Source organism: Halichoerus grypus, chromosome 6 (genome assembly GCF_964656455.1).
Source record: "Halichoerus grypus chromosome 6, mHalGry1.hap1.1, whole genome shotgun sequence".
NCBI lineage: Eukaryota > Metazoa > Chordata > Mammalia > Carnivora > Phocidae > Halichoerus > Halichoerus grypus.
In genome coordinates this window covers 177,047,135-177,063,213 of record NC_135717.1, presented here as the reverse complement: position 1 = coordinate 177,063,213, position 16,079 = coordinate 177,047,135, and the positions used below count along the sequence as shown (strand labels likewise).

The 16,079-nt window shown below is 44.6% G+C and overlaps 1 long non-coding RNA gene across 6 annotated transcripts in view; it reads left to right on the top strand.

Annotated features, from left to right (window-relative positions):
• Window positions 1-16,079, top strand: part of LOC144382427 (uncharacterized) — a 31,972-nt gene that overhangs the window by 9,858 nt on the left and 6,035 nt on the right. For 3 of the 6 annotated variants that reach the window (XR_013449382.1, XR_013449386.1, XR_013449388.1), the window contains one exon: window positions 8,827-9,152. The exons of the other annotated variants lie outside the window; for them this stretch is intronic. This is a non-coding gene — a long non-coding RNA (uncharacterized LOC144382427). The remainder of the gene's footprint in view (window positions 1-8,826; window positions 9,153-16,079) is intronic. 6 annotated transcript variants of the gene reach the window in all.

Sequence of the window (16,079 nt, the reverse complement as noted above, 5' to 3'; positions counted from 1 at the left end):
ACTATGGTTTTAACTGGACATTTTATATGATTGAATTTCATCTCATTTCTTAGCAAAGCAGTTATATTCTTTTTAGTGGTTGTCCTGGAGCTTTTAATATATAGCTAAATATTTGAAGTCCATCTCCAGTAATACTATACTACTTTGCATACAGTGTGCTTAGAGTACCACTTTCTCCCTCCCATCACTATGGCACTGCTATCATTTATTTTAACTATCCATATGCTATTATCACCCAATACATTGTTATTATTTCAAGAAATTGGTTATCTTTTAGATCCATTAAGAATAAAAAAATAAAAGACTTTTACCATCATTTATCTCTTCTCTGTTACTCTTCCTTTTTTATGTAGATCCATGTTTATGACCTATGTCATTTACCTTCTCTTTGAAAAACATTTTTTAAACCTTTCTTGCAGAGCAGGTCTGCTGGTGATGAATTCTCTCCATTTTGTTTGTCTGAGAAAGTAAATGCAATGCCGTAAGAATAATAACAACCACCATAATAATAACAGATTTGTATTTTATAGCCCTTTATAGCTTACAGAAGTCTTTCACTGACCTCCTTTTCCCCACAGAGCTAATTGTTTTATCCTTGGTGCCCCCATCTCCTATACTTCCTGTTTTGCATCTGTCCACACTCCATAATTGCTGACTTATGTTGCTGTCTTTTCTACCAGGCAGTGAGTCGTTAAAAGCAGTGGCTGTGTCTGCTTAATTGTTTCATCTACATAAACCTGACAGTTTCTCAGTATACACATTTTTAATTAATAGACTTAATTTTTAGAACAGTTTTACATTTACAGAAAAATTGAACAGATAGCACATAGAGTTCCCTTATGGCTCCATCCCCATACACTTTCTTCTATTATTAACATCTTGCATTAGTGTGGTACCTTTGTTAAAATTAATGAACCAATATTGATATATTATTATTAACTAAAGTCCATAGTTTACACTTTGGTTCACTCTTTGTGTTGTAAAGTTCTCTGAGTTTTAACACATGCATAATATCGTGCACCCACCATTACACTTTTCTTCAGGATACTTTCTCCACCCTGCAAACCCCCTGTCCTTCACCTACACATCACTCCCTCTACCCTTGCAACTTTAGGCAATTGCTAAACTTTTACTGCCTCCATAGCTTTGCCTTTCCTAGAATGCCATATAATTGAAATAATATATTATGGAGCCTTTTCAGAGTGGCTACCTTCACTTAGCAATGTACATTTAGTGCTCTTCAATGTCCTTTCATGGCTTGACTGCTCATTTGTTTTTAATTGCTGAGTAGTGTTCCAATGTATGGCTGTATTACAGTTTGTTTATCCCTTCGTCTATTGAAGAGCATCTTAGTTGCTTCTGTTTTTTTGGCAATTGGAAATTGTGAATAAAACCACATTAAGCATTTGTTAAGTTTTATTGTTGTTGTTGTTGTTGTTTTATTGCTGTTGCTATAGACATGTTTTCCAATCAGTTGGGTAAAGACCTAAGAGCACAATTACTGGTCTCTTGGGAAGAGTATGTTTAGTTTTGTAAGAAACTGCCTAACTGTCTTCCAAGGAGGCTGCACTATTCTGCATTCCCACACCATCAATGAATGAGAGGTCTTGTAGTTTAGTGTGCATTTAGTTTGTCACTGTTGTGGATTTTAGCCATTCTAAGAGGTGCCTGGTGGTATCTTGTTGTTTTAGTTTGCAATCTTTTGATATACAATGTTGAAAATATCTTTAAATGTTTATTTGCTGCCTGTATATCTTCTTTGGCGAGGTTTCTGTTCAGATCTTTTATTCATTTTTAAAAACTGGGTTGTTTGTTTTTTATTGTTGTTTTAATAATTCTGAGAAATTTAATGTTAACAACTTCTTTGTGTATTTTAGATATGAGTACTTTATCACATATGTATTTTGCAACAACTGTTTCCCAGTCTGTGGCTTGTCTTCATTCTTTTAACAGTATCTTTGGCAGAGTAGAAAATTTTAATTTCAATGAAATCCAACTTATCAAGTCTTTCATGGATCATGTTTTTGATATCTAAACAGCCGTCTCCAAACCCAGGTCACCTAGATTTTCTCTTATGTTATTTTTTAAGAAATTTTATAGTATTGTGTTTTAAAATTAGGTTCGTGATCCATTTTGAGTCAGGTTTGTGTGTGTGTGTGTGTGAATGAAATAAGGTTTGTGTCCAAATTTATTTTTCTTCTGTGTAGGATGCAATTGCTCAACATTATTTGTTGAAAAGAGTATTTTCCTTTGAATTGCCTTTGCTCATTTGAAAAGATCAATTGCTTATATTTGTGTGGGTCTGTTTCTGGGCTTTGTTTCGGTTTCATTGATTTTTTTTTTTTTTTTTTTTTGAGAGAGAGAGAGTACACAAACAGCAGGGGAGGGGCAGAGGGAGAGGGAGAGGGAGAGAGAAAATCCCAAGCAGGCTTTATGCCCAGCATAGAGCCCAACATGGGCTTGAGATCATCACCTGAGCCAAAATTAAGAGTCAGACACTCAGCCAGCTGAGCCACCCAGGTGCCCCAATCTATTTTTTTAAATTCTTATCTAATACCATGCTTTCTTGATTACTGCAGCTTTATAGTAAGTCTTGAAGTCAGGTAGTGTCAGTCTTCCCACTTTGTTCTTCTAAGGTATTATGTTGGCTATTCTGGATCTTTGTTTTTCCTTATAAAATTTAGAATCAGTTTGTCCATATCCACAAAATAACATGGTAGAATTTTGATTGTGGTTGCCTTGACTTTATAGATCAGGTTGAAAGGAATTGCCATCTTAACGATATTGGATCCTCCTATCCATGAAGATGAAACCTGTCTCCATTTATTTTGATCTTCTTTGACTCTTTTCATCAATTTTGTTAGTTTCCTAATGTAAATCCTGTACAGATTTTGTTAAATTTATATATAAGTATTTAATTTTTTGGTGCTAGTGTAAATGATATTGTGTTTTTAATTTCAATTGTTTATTGCTCATACGTAGGAAAGCAATTGACTGTTGTATACTGACCTTGTATTCTCTGCAACCTTGCTTTATAACTTATTACTTCCAAGATGTGGTGTGTGTGTGTGTGTGTATTTCTTTAGAATTTTCTGCAAGACAATTATATCATCTGTAAACAAGGACCATTTTATTTCTTTTTTCCCTATCTGTATAGCTCTTTTTTCTTGTCTTATTGTATTAGCTAGGACTTCTTTGACAACGTTGAATAGAAGTGGTGACAGACTAGATCTGATAACTATTGTTGGGCAGAGTTGTTCATATATTCCTTTATTATCTTTTTTTAAAAATTTTATTATGTTATGTTAGTCACCATACAATACATCATTGGTTTTTGATCTGGTATTATCTTTTTAATGTCTGTGGAATCAATAGTGATCATGTTTTGATTTCTGATGTGTCTATAGTTATTTCTTGCTTAGCTAACTAGAATTTTATCACATTTATTGATCTTTTTGAAGAACCAGCTTTTAGTTTCATTGGTCTCTATTGATTTCCTATTTTCATTTCTACTCCAATTTTTATTATTTATTTTCTTCTGCTTACTTTAACTTGCTCTTCTTTTAAGAGTTCCTTAAGGTAGAATATTGATTTTCCATCTTTATTCTTTTCTGATAGATGCACTCAATACTATAGATTTCCCTCTAAGCATTGTTCTTAATACATCCTACAAATTTTGATAGATTGTGCTTTCATTTTCATTTAACTAAATATATTTTAAAAGTTCTCTTGAGATTTTCTTTTTGGGCCCATGTGTTATTTAGCAGTGTGTTGTTTACAAGTATTTTGAGATTTCCCAACTCATTTTCTGTTATTAATTTCAAGTTTAATTCTGTTGTGGTATGCAAGAATACTTTCTGTGATTTATATTCTTTTAAATTTGTTAAGGTGTGTTTTATGGCCGAGAATGTCTATTTTGGTAAATGTCCCATGTGAGCTTGGGAAGAATATGTATTCTGCTGTTGTTGAGTGAAGCATTCTCTAAGTGTCAATTATATCCAGCTGATTGATAGTGTTGTTCAGTTCAACTATGTCCTTACTGATTTTGTGTCTGCTGGATCTCTCAATTCCTGATGGGGGGTGTTGAAATCTTCAACTCCAATAGTGGATTTGTCCATTTCTCCTTGTAGTTCTCTGTTATTTGCCCCACATATTTTGACACTTTTGTTGGGTGTGTGCACGTTAAAGATTCTTGTATATCTGTGCATTATTGATTCCTTTATCATGATGTAAGGCTTCTCTTTATTCCTGATAATTTTCCCTATTTTGAAGTCTGCTTTGTCTGAAATTAATAAAGCCACTTAAGCTTTCTTTTGATCAGTATAAGCGTGGTATATCTTTCTCTATCCCTTGACTCAATATATCTGTGTCTTTGTATTGAAAACGGGTTTCTTATGCATAATATATAATTTCTTTTTCATCCACTCTGACAGTAATTGCCTTTTATTTGGTGTATTCAGACCATTCACCTTTAAAGTAATTATAGGTATAGCTGGATTACTATTTACCATGTTTGTAACTGTTTTCTATTCATTACACTTGTCAGTTACTTCCATTAAAAAACTTTCCTCTCTTTTTCTGCCTTCTCTGGTTTTAATTGAGTATCTTATTATTCCATTTTTTGTCCTCTGTTAGTATACAATTATATATATAATTATATAAACATTTTATATTTATAATTATATTTAATATTTATAATTATATAAATATATATTTAAACTTAGTGGTTTCCCTAGACTTTGCAATATGCATTCAAAACTGATCTAAGTCTACCTTCAAATGATACTATGTAATCCGTTCACAGGGGGTGTACTTATAGCAGAGTATTCTGGATCTTTCCCTTCTGCTCCTTATAACATTGCTGCCATTCCTTTCACTTATTCATATATTATAATCACCCAATACATTATAGCTATTACTACTTTGAACAATTATCTATTAGACAAATTAAGAATAAGCAAATTAAGATATTTTACTTGACTTCTTTTTTTCTTTCTCTGATGCTCTTCATTTCTTTCTGTAGATCTGAGTTTTTGATCTATGTAATTTTCCTTCTCTCTTTTTTTTTTTTTTTAAAGATTTTTTATTTATTTGACAGAGAGAGACACAGCGAGAGAGGGAACACAAGCAGGGGGAGTGGGAGAGGGAGAAGCAGGCTTCCCGCTGAGCAGGGAGCCCGATGCGGGGCTCGATCCCAGGACCCTGGGATCATGACCTGAGCCGAAGGCAGACGCTTAACGACTGAGCCACCCAGGCGCCCCTTCCTTCTCTTTGAAGAATGTCTTTTACCATTTCTTGAAGAGCAGGTCTTCTGTTGGCAAATGTTCTCAGTTTTTATTTGTCTGAGAAAGTATTTCTCCTTTACTTTTGAAGGATAACTGTGCTGAATACAGGCACCTAGATTAGTGCATTTTGCTTTCAACTCTTTAAATATTTGACTCCATTCTCTTCTTACTTTCATGGTTTCTGGTGAGGAGTCTATTGTAATTCTTGTTCCTTGAAGAGTACACTTTTTCCTTTGGTTTCTTTCAAGGTTTTCTCTTTGTCTATGGTTTCCTGTAGGATGAATATAATAAGCCTATGTGTAGTTTTGGTACTTATTATGCTTGGTGCTTTCTGAGCTTCTGGGATCTGTGGTTTGGTTTCTGTGATTAATTTTGGGAAATTCTTATCCATAATTACCTCAAATATTGCATATTCCCTAGCCTTTCCATCTCTTATCTTTCTGGTATTCCATCACACATATGCAACTCCTTTTGTCATTATTCTGCAGTTCTTGGATATTTTGTTCCACGTTGGTCATATTTTTTTTCCTCTTTTTTTTTTTCATTTTGCAAGTTCTTAATGATGTATCTTCAAGATCACTGATTCTTTTCTTTTCTTTTTTTTTTTTGGCTATGTATAGTCTACTTTGATAGCCTATCAAAGGCATTTCTTCATTTCTGTTAAAATGTTTTTTGACTTATGTAATTTCCCTTTGATTTTTTTCTTAGAGTTTTCATCTCTGTCATTAAATTACCCATCTGTTCTTGAATATTGTCTTCTTTCCCGTTGAGCCCTTAGCCTATTAATCATAGATGTGTTAAATTCCCAGGCTGATAATTCCAGCATCTGTCCCATGTCTGAGTCTGCTTTGTCTCTTCAGACTGTGGTTCTGTTTGCCTTTTGGCATGCCTTTTAGTATTTTTCTTGAAAGCTGGAAATGGCATATCTGGTAATAGGAACTCAGGAAATCAGGCTTTTAGTGTAGGTTTCAGGTTGCTCTGTTGGAGAGCGGGGCTGCATTCAGTGGTTGCTGATGTGCCAGAGCTTCCAGTTCTCCTCCTTTTTTGCTGCCCCCTCCCCTCTCCAGTTGCCTCTGGGTTTCCCTAACACCTCCTTCTTAAATAGAGTCTGTATTTTGCAACTCTTTCATTTGTAACCTCCTGCCATCATACTGGAGCCTGGTGGGTGGTGAGGGGTTAGGTATGGCAAGTGTTTCACTGTTTTATGATTACATTTATTATTTTTTTATTTTTTAAAAAAGACTTTATTTATATATTTGAGAGAGAGAGCACAAGCAGGGCTGGAGAGGGGCAGAGGGAGAAGGAGAAGCAGACTCCCCACTGAGCAGGAAGCCCTAAACAGGGCTTGATCCCAGGACCCCGAGATCATGACCTGAGCTGAAGGCAGATGCTTAACTGACTGAGCCATGCAGGAGCCCCATATTTGATTTTATTTATTTTTTTGTGGGCCTGAGTTCTTGAGCTGTGACTTTCAGAAGCGTTTTTTTTTTTTTAATCTGTTTATTCTCCTCTTGCTGAGACAAGAGTGCTAGAGGTCAGGTAAGGCTCTGGGAAAGTAGTTTCCCTTGAAGACAGGTAGTCTTTGTTACTGAGAATAGAACCGCCCAGGCATATCTGGTTGCTCCCCCTTCCCCCAACCATCCCTGGTGCACCATTTTTCTCCCATGTTTGGATCTTCACCCTGAGACCCAGCTGGGAGAACGTCTACAAAAGCCTGGGCCCCCATGAGTTTTTAACCCTCCACACGCAGCCTCCAGACATTCATCCACTCTTGTGTGAGTGTCCTACCGGTTCCTGACCCCAAAGCTCCTGCTCCCAGTAAGCTGATATCAGCTGTGATTCTCTGCATCCCCCGTCTGTCTCTCTGGTTGTCAAGGTGGCAGTTTGCCTTGGGACCTCAATTCTCTGATAGACCTAAGTGGCTGATTTTCAGCTTGCTCATTTTATTTTCATATTGTGAAGACAGGAGTGATGACCTTTAAGCTCTTTTCATGTTGGAGATGAAGCTGGAAGTCTCTCAGTGTATTTTTCCAATGGGATCCCACCAGCCTGGCAGGTGCTTCACTACAGCCCCCTGGTAGGAGGAGAGAGATGCTCACCACTGGCCCAGGGTTCCTTGCTGGAAACCTGCCTTCCACTCTCCTTCCTTCCTGGCCCAATGCAGCACAAGTAGCAAAAGGCATTGCAAAGGCAGATTACAATATGGCCTTGTGGTGAGACTTTCTGTAGGCATAATTCTGTCCCAGTGATTCCTCAGCTGAGCCACACACCAGCCCTAATTCAAGGCTGTAGGGTCTGTCCTGGCTGCCTCTGTATGTGACCTAATGCGTGTAATGGAAAGTGGAAGAGTCAGGATGGCTCAGCAAGGTCGGCCACCCCGGCTCCGCAGGTGGACGGCACGTGGGCATGAGGGGAAGGACGCATACTGGCCGAGAGTTGTGACTTTGATCTGAGTGGTGACGGTGCAGTCAGCAGGCCTCGTGTGGGTTCCCTTCCCTAACGCCTCATGCCTCCTGCTCTGCGCCCACACATTCAGAGCCGCACAGTCTCCAACCTGCAGAGCTTGCTGGCGAGTGCCCAGCTCCCGGCTCCTCCCGCCCTCCCACTCTATATCCTGCTCTGCAGCCAGGGCGATCTGTAAAAGATCAGATCATGCTGTTCACCCTGCTCCACACCTCCAAGCTTCCCCTGTTTCTAAACTAAAACCCAGGCCCCTGCCCCTGGTTGGCGAGTCCTGGGCCTCTCTGGTCCTTCTTCCTGGGCCCCCATGTGCTCACCCGCTGGATGGCCCTGTTCCAGCCATGTGGCCTTTCTGCTTCTGCTTCTCCTCAAACCCTGCAAACTCTTTTGGTCTTGACATGCATGCTGGCTGGCCCTCTGCCGGGACCTCCTTCCTCAGCGCTGCTTCCCCGCCACCCCATGTGGAGTGCCACCATCCTCACCAGCCCAGACTCACTGCCCTTACCCTGCTCTTCCCCCGTCAGGCCTCATGCAAGAGGAGAGCATGTTCACGTTTACGACACCTCTCAAGAGGGCACAGCCGAGCATTAAGCCCAGCACGGGGCCCTCTTGAGCCAGACCTCTCACTGTATATGCATTTGCTTGCGTTCTTATTGTATTTTTCTATTTTCGTGCAGAAAATAAATGTCTGCCTTGCTCACGTCTGTGTTCTGAGCACCTGGCCTTCCAAGTACATTTGTCCAGCACATGAATGAAGCTGGAGGGAGCTTGCATCATTTGCGGGGCTGGAACAGAATGAAAGACAAGACCACATGGGTTCAGGTGGGCTTCCCAGGACGGGATTCCCAGAATGGCTCCCCATTCCCTGCAGGTGCATCCACACTTCCCTGGGGCACAGCGGCAGCTGTCTGAAGACCCCCCACTCTTGGAAGGCAGGAGACAAAAGGCGAGGTTCTGGGTGGGGGCGGGAAAGTGGGGAAGAATGTTGAGCTGATAAAATCCCCTTTTACATTTGCGGCTGTAAAACTTTATAGAGATTTCTCAACACAAGACATGAATAGTAACCATGCTTTCTTTTCAGTAACTGCCAAAGCCACCAACACCCGTGAGGCCCTTTGCAAGCAGGATAATCCCTGGGCGCCCGGCCCTGGGCAGGAGGCCCCTGGGGAAGGAGCTCCGTGTCCAGGCTGGCCTGAGAGTCGGGCAGTTGCTTTCAGAGGGGGCCAGCTGGGGTCTGCCCACCCCACTCTGCTTGGGCAGGGATGATGCTGCCACCAGGCCAAGGAGCCTGGTCCACAGCAACCTCCTGCGGCCTGTTCCAGAACCTTCTCCTCTCCCAGGACAAACTCGGGGGTGGATCCCGGATGATCTCATGCTCCATTTTGGGCTGGATTCTGCTACCCTTTGGTGAGCTTCCCCCACCCCCCAACCCCAGCGCTGGGCTTCAGCTGTTGAAAGAGAGAGAAGCCTGGTCGCTTAGCTCATGTAACTGACTGCACTGATTGAGAGTGAGCCTGGCCAGGAGGGAGGCAGGGCCAGGCTGAGCTGGACGCTGGGGTCCCGGGGTCCAGGCCCAGGGGGTGGGGGGCAGGGGCTAGGGCCAGAGCCACGGAAAAAGATGCTCCCCTCCTTTTCCTGTCTCCCCCAACTAACCCCTCCCTCTCTCGCCTCACAGATCAGGCAACTTCCTTAGCAGCTCTCTGAGGTCAGGCTCACTATGAAACAGGGGCAAGCTAAAGTGTGGGCATCCGCTCCTTCGCCCACTTGCATTTTCAGCCCCCAGATGTCAGAGGCTGTCTGTCCCCTGAGCCAGTCACATAGGTAATGATGTGCGCGCCATAGTCAGGCGCGGGCTCTTGAGTCCTGACTGCGGGCTGCAGGGCGCACACACAAGTCCCGTGCCTGCACGGCTCCCCCCGCCCCGCCGCAGCTCTCGAGAGCACAGTCTTCAACCACGGCTCGTGCATCAGGGCGCCAGGGACGGGGCAGACGTGTGCAATGTTCGGGGGCCTCCTGACTCCAGGCGCACCTGCTTCCATGGCCCACACCGACAGGCAGGTGCCCTTCTCCTTGGCAGCCTGCGGTTCAGCATGTGCATGTGTGTGTGTGCATATCTGTGGATATGTGTGAGGGTGTATGTGTGTGAGCACAAATGGATGTATGTGCACGCGAGTTTGTGTGAGTGTATGTGTATGTTTGCAGATGTGTACACGCATGCGAATTCATGTGTATAGGTGAGTGTATCTGGGTGTGTGTGCGTGCGTGTGTGTTTGAGTGTGTACATATATGTGAGTGTGTATGTGCATGCTCACACCTCACTGCACATCTCAGTGGAGAAAGGGGGGCAGCCACACCTGGGAGGTACATGCCCGGGTTAGTTTTCTCACCCGCAAGCCTCCCACACTAGAACCTGCCCCCTAACATGACCTTTGCCCTGACCTTGTCCTCAGGCACCTCCCCCACCCCTTCCTGGCATCTTCCAGCGCCCAGGGGCATGTGACCTCCCTGCCCAGGGCTGGCTCTCTTGCCTAGGTTCTCCACGCCTGCCCTGTATGCACCTGCCTCATCCTCTGCTGGTGAAGGTCTCTTGAAATTCCAAGTCAAGTGATGTTCCTCTGAGGTCTTCCCAGAGTGATCCTGCCTGAATCTGCCATCTCCTCGGACTCACAGCACAGGGGTCTGTGCTAGTCAACAACACAGAGCGACCGGCTTGCTTACTGTCATTGTTGCCATCTTAATTAGGCTGTGAGTTTGTTGGTGAGAGGGGTCTGTCTCTTGTTTCTTGGAACCCCCAGCCCCACCCCATCCATGGCAAAGGCTCTTCAGAGACAAGGAATCATCTGCTTGGCTCAAGAGTCAGACAGGGCTGGACGCATATCCTTTTTCCCTTGCTTTGCTTCATTTCTACTTCATGCCCCCTCGATTGGAGCAGTTCCTGTGGTCAAAGCAGGGTCCTCTGTGCTGTGTTGGCCCCTGGGGAGCAGCATCTTGGTGCATGGAGACTCATACACTCCATGGCTAGCCCTTCCAGAACACATGGACTTCTGAGCACACAGGACCCTGAGTGGGACCCACGACCCGCTTGAAGGAGGAAGTGACCATTCTACACAGCGGAAGCCTGGAAGGCACCTGCCTCTCCCTATCGGTCTTCCTGACCTCAGCTGACAGACCTGCGCCTGCCGGGAGGTCCAGCCCAGCCCCAGCCCTTACCTGGCGAGTTTGCAAATGGCATCTGGTCCCCATGTGCTTTGACCGTTTGGGTTATCTTTGGGGAAAACCTGAGTTTTCTCCAACTTGAGAAGCCACGCTGTGCCCCGGGTTTCCCTGGTGTCTTCAAGGGGCTGCACCTGTGACGCCGCTCCGAACACGGGCTTGTCGGGTGTCGCTGCACCCTGAACTTGTGTAAAGGAGCCTCGGTCCTTCCACAAGTAGACCTCACACAGCCATGCTACTGTACACACTCAATTTGGCAATTCAAGTTTGTACTCCATGTTATATGAAAAGCACTTTTTGTTTTATTACATGGAACTTTTCACAATGACTTTAAATGCTGTCTAATAGCCCATCAAGTAGATCTGTCATAATTTACTTACTTTCTTCTCCCTCCACCCAAACACACCAATGATGTGCTCATCTGTTGGCTCATGTTCTAAAAAGAACCTTCTGGATCCTCCACTGGACAGGATGGTTTGGGAAGGCCCAACTGGAGTGAGGGAGGCCAGTTGGAAGCTGCTGTGGTGACGGAGTCTTGAGTAGAGCACTTCTACATATGTCCATTATACATTATGTTGTAATTATTTCTCCCTCTCCTGATACTCTGAACAACTCAAAACCAAGATCTCTGTCTCACTCAACTTTGTAGAGTGAACTGTTCACACAGGGTCTGGTCACAGGAGGCATCCAGTGAACACAGATTGAACACGGAGTGAGTGCTTAGCAGTCAGGGAGAACAGAGGCCATGAACCTCATGCAGGCCATAGAAGGCTCACTGAGGACCTGATCAGACTCCTGGATACCTGGCCCAAGGGAGAGGAGCTTCTCAGAGAGCAAAGTTAGCACCAAGGGCCAAAACCTAGAGTAGGCTGATTCTGGTTCCATTAAGGAAGACTTTCAATCAAGAGGGGTTTCCATTGGGAATGGCTGATTAAAGGGGGGGGGTTCCTCATCACTTTCCTGTTCCTACCACTGTTTTTTTCTTCACAGTTTGGATACCTCCAATATATTATACATGTGTTTGTTTATTTTTGTCTGTCTTTCCTTGTAGAAGGAAATAATTTCTTTTTTCACTATTAAAACCCCAATTATTCTATGAAACATGCATTGGAGGCCCTCAAATAACATGTTCTGAATGAACAGATGGATAGGTAGGTGGATGGATGCGTGTGTGTATGGATGGACAGATGGATGGATGGATGGCTGGTTTGATGATTGGATGGCTGGATGGATGGATAGCTGGGTGAGTGGATGGATGGATGGATGGGTGAGTGGATAGGTGGATGGATAGGTGTATGGATGGATGGATGGATGGATGGATGGATGGATGGATGGATGGTTGGATGTATGGATAAGTAGGTGGGTGGATGAATGAATATATAGATAGATGGATAAATGAATGAATAAGTGGATGGATGGATGGATCAATGAGTGGGTGGGTGGGTAGATGGGTGGATAGGTGGGTGGGTGCTTGGATGGGTGGATGGATATTGTTGGACTAGACAGCCTCCAAGGTTTCATTCAATGATGGAATGTACCTGCTATTATCTGCCTCTTTCACTGCATTATCTCTCTAGCTTTTTGGCCTTGAATAACTTGATGTGGCTCCCTGGGTGTCCTTTGTCTCTGTCTTCTCCACACCCCCCTCCTGATTGAGTGCTTGCTCCTTTCTATTAGTTGTCACCTTGGACTAGAGGTCTGTCCTCTCTTACCATGGTACATTTGAGCAAAAGGGGCTGAGACCAGTGTTTGCCAAAGTCCTTCCCATAGTAACAAGTGGACTGAAAAGCAACATTACTTGTCTGAATGCATTTGGAAAAACAGTGCTTGGGTCCTTGGAGATTCAAAATGCTCACTAGCATTTCTAAGGCTCTAAAATGCCCTGTGTCAATCAGACTAACCTGTGCAATGAAGGGTTCCCCAACCTAGTTGACCATGAAGCCCTTCTGTTGTCAGGACTGAAAGACATCCCCTAATGGGTAACACTGTGGACTTGGGCGTTGCATAGACCTGGGCTAGAATCCAGGGTCCATTTCCTTCCGAGCTTCACTGCCTGTGTCTTCGTTTATGAAACAAAGATGGGATCTCAGTAGGGTACAAAAAAAAGTGAGAGAAAGCATGACAGCATTTAGCTCGGAGCCTGATGTGTATGAGCTCAACAAATAATATGCATGTATTAATTATCACTTTTATTTATTATTTATTTTTATTGAGGTACAATTGACATCGAATATTTTATTATTTAGGGGTACAATGGCACACTTTCATGTTTGTATACACTGCAGGATGAGCACCACGATGAATCTAATTAACACCTGTCACCATACATAGTTACAGAACTTTTTTTCTTGTGATGACAACTTTCAAATCCACAGCACAGTGTTACCAACCATAGTCACCATGGTGCCACACATCACTTCCCCGTGACGCGGTTATTTTATAACTACCGGCTTGTACTTTGTGAGCCCCTTTGCCGTTCTGCTTACCCCCATCACCACCTCTGCCACCACTAGTCTGTTCTCTGTCTGCGAACTTGCTTTTTTTTTGGATTCCTCTCATAAGTGAGATCGTTCGGTATTTGTCTTTCTCTGACTTATTTTGCTTAGCATAATGCCCTCGAGGTCCACCCGTGTTGTTGTAAATGGCAAGATCTTGTTCTATTTTATGGCTGAGTGATACACCATGTCTTCTTTATTCATTCATCCATGCGCGGACACTGAGGTGCAGGTATCGTTTTTGCTGTGGTAGAATACACACAACAGGACATGTACAAGCAGCGACAGGTAGTGCCGTCGTGATGTCGCACAACTGTCACCGTTGTCTGCTTCCACGTTTATCACCCCAGACAGAAACCCGTTCCGACCCTTTGGTGGCCATTCTCTGCTCCCCCAGCCGCTGGCGGGCACGAACCCACTTTCTGTCTCTATGGATTTGCCTCCTCTGAACGCTGCTTATTGGTGCAATCATAGGATACGCGGTGTTTTGTGACTGGGTCCTTTCACCGAGCACCATGTTTTCAAGGTTCCCCACGTGGCAGCCCCTGTCGGAGCCACAACATTCCGTTGTATGGAGAACACGTGTTTTATCCTTCTGTTCGTCATCTGATGAACATCTGGGTTGTCTCCACCTTTGGGATGTTGAGAATAGGGCCACCATGAACATGCACATGCGTGTTTTTGTTTGGGTGTCATTTTAACGTCACAAGGAACACGACTGTTCGTGAGGCTAGGGAAGAACGCTTTGGTTCTTACGGACCCCGTGCTCTGTCCTCTGCGCTCTCAATCCATTAACTTCAGCACCTTGTCTGCAGCGTCCTATGCACAGTGTGGATAAGGACCCCGACCCCAGAGACGCACCCAGGGTTGCCATGGGGGTGGGATCCCTCCTCGCCGTGGTGTGTGATGTGCAGGTAGATTTCCCGCCCCCCCCCCACCTTTGTCACTTCCATTCTCGTTCTCGTTCATCCCTGCCTCATGCTTGGGAGAGAATGTGGTTAAAAGCAGCCCCATTGCAGGACTTCACAGAGGAGACTGGAGGAGGCACTTCATCATCTGCCCGTGACAGGTGGGATGGAGCTAATTTCCTTCCCTGTGTTCTAATAAAGCTCCGAGGCTCACAGTATCTCTTACTTGTCAAAGAGGAGAACAATGGTGCTGTGTGTCACCCCTTCACTTGGGATCCGGTCCACTTTGTCAGAGTCGGTAGGAGCCTCGTTTTCCTACCCACGCACTCAGCCCGCTAAAATATTCATGCAGCGTACTGCCCCGGCGAGTGGCAGACTCCCATGGAGTTGCATGGAGCAGGAGAGGGGCGCCGCCAAGTACACGCACGCCCGTGGTTTCAACATAAAGAAGAAACCACTGGGATGCAGACAATCAAGACTCAAGTTTATCCTTCACTCTGCTTAAAGGCAAAGCCGAAAATAGCAAAGCCCACAGTCCAAACACGTGGGGGTCCTCTTAAGAAAGTTACCTCGTTCTTTCCACCAGCACATGCAACGGGCTCAGCATCTAGCATCCCCACGTGAGTCCTCACCCCACTCAAGGCCTGGGTCTCAGAAAAGGCTGCCCATCAACTGTTTCCATGAACAAGGCAGATGGTCCATGTCCTGGGAAGCCAGAAGGAGAGCCACGCCAACTTGCTTCGGGTAGATACCGCGTGCCCGGGAAGGTGCTGGGCACACGGTGCTAATTCTTCCTGGACAGAGCTCTAGAGATGTCATGAGGCCATTGGCTTGAGGATTTGATGGGCACTCTCCCTGGCAGCCTCCCAGGTGCCCCCTCCCTTGCTGCTCCCTCTGCATTACCCATCGGCTTCCAGAGCGAGTCTGGGGCGAGCCTCAACCAGGGTGGAACATCGTCCCTGGACAGTCTGTTCTCTGTGGAAGCTCACCACTCTGTCTCTGTGCTCCGTGCCTCCGAGCCCAAATTCTTGCCCACCAGGCTTTGCAGTGTGGTGCTCCGAGCAGGCCCTCTTAATTAAACAGATGGTGAGCAACCCTATGTGTGTCCCTGACTCAGAGTGTATTCTCTGCAACGATGTTTGTGAGATCAGAGGACCACGCATTCATTCAACAGAGAGCACCTGAGCACTTGCCACGGGGAAGGCACTGAGCTTAGCACCCTGGGAGCCTGACAACAAACCAGCCGTTGTCCCAGTGGTGGAAGAGCTAGTGGTCCAGGGGGAGGGGACCCACTGTGGTCGGGATATAATGGAGGATGTGAGAAGAGGAAGGTAAGACTCGTAAACTCTGCTGAGAGCAAAAAAGGATGCACTGGTAGTGAGGATGTTTAATCTGGGTTTTGAGGGATGAATAGGAGTTCGTCAGGTAGAGGGAATAGTAGCATCTTCAAAGGCTCAAGCGCAGAGCCGGAGGGGACGTTTGGTGTTTTGCAGGTGCTGCAAGGTGGTTAGAGGGCAGGTGTGTTCAGAGGGAGTGAGTATGAGGGAAGAGGTTTGAGAGACAGGTGAGTAGTGAAAACTAAGGGGTTTGCAGGTGATGGGAAATCACTAAGTTTCTAAATAGGAAGTGACATAGTCATATTTCTGTTCAGAATAGTTAAATTTGGTAGAGGCCTTGAGGGTTTTTGAGAGCAGAGTGTTAATAGTTGAACGTCAGCG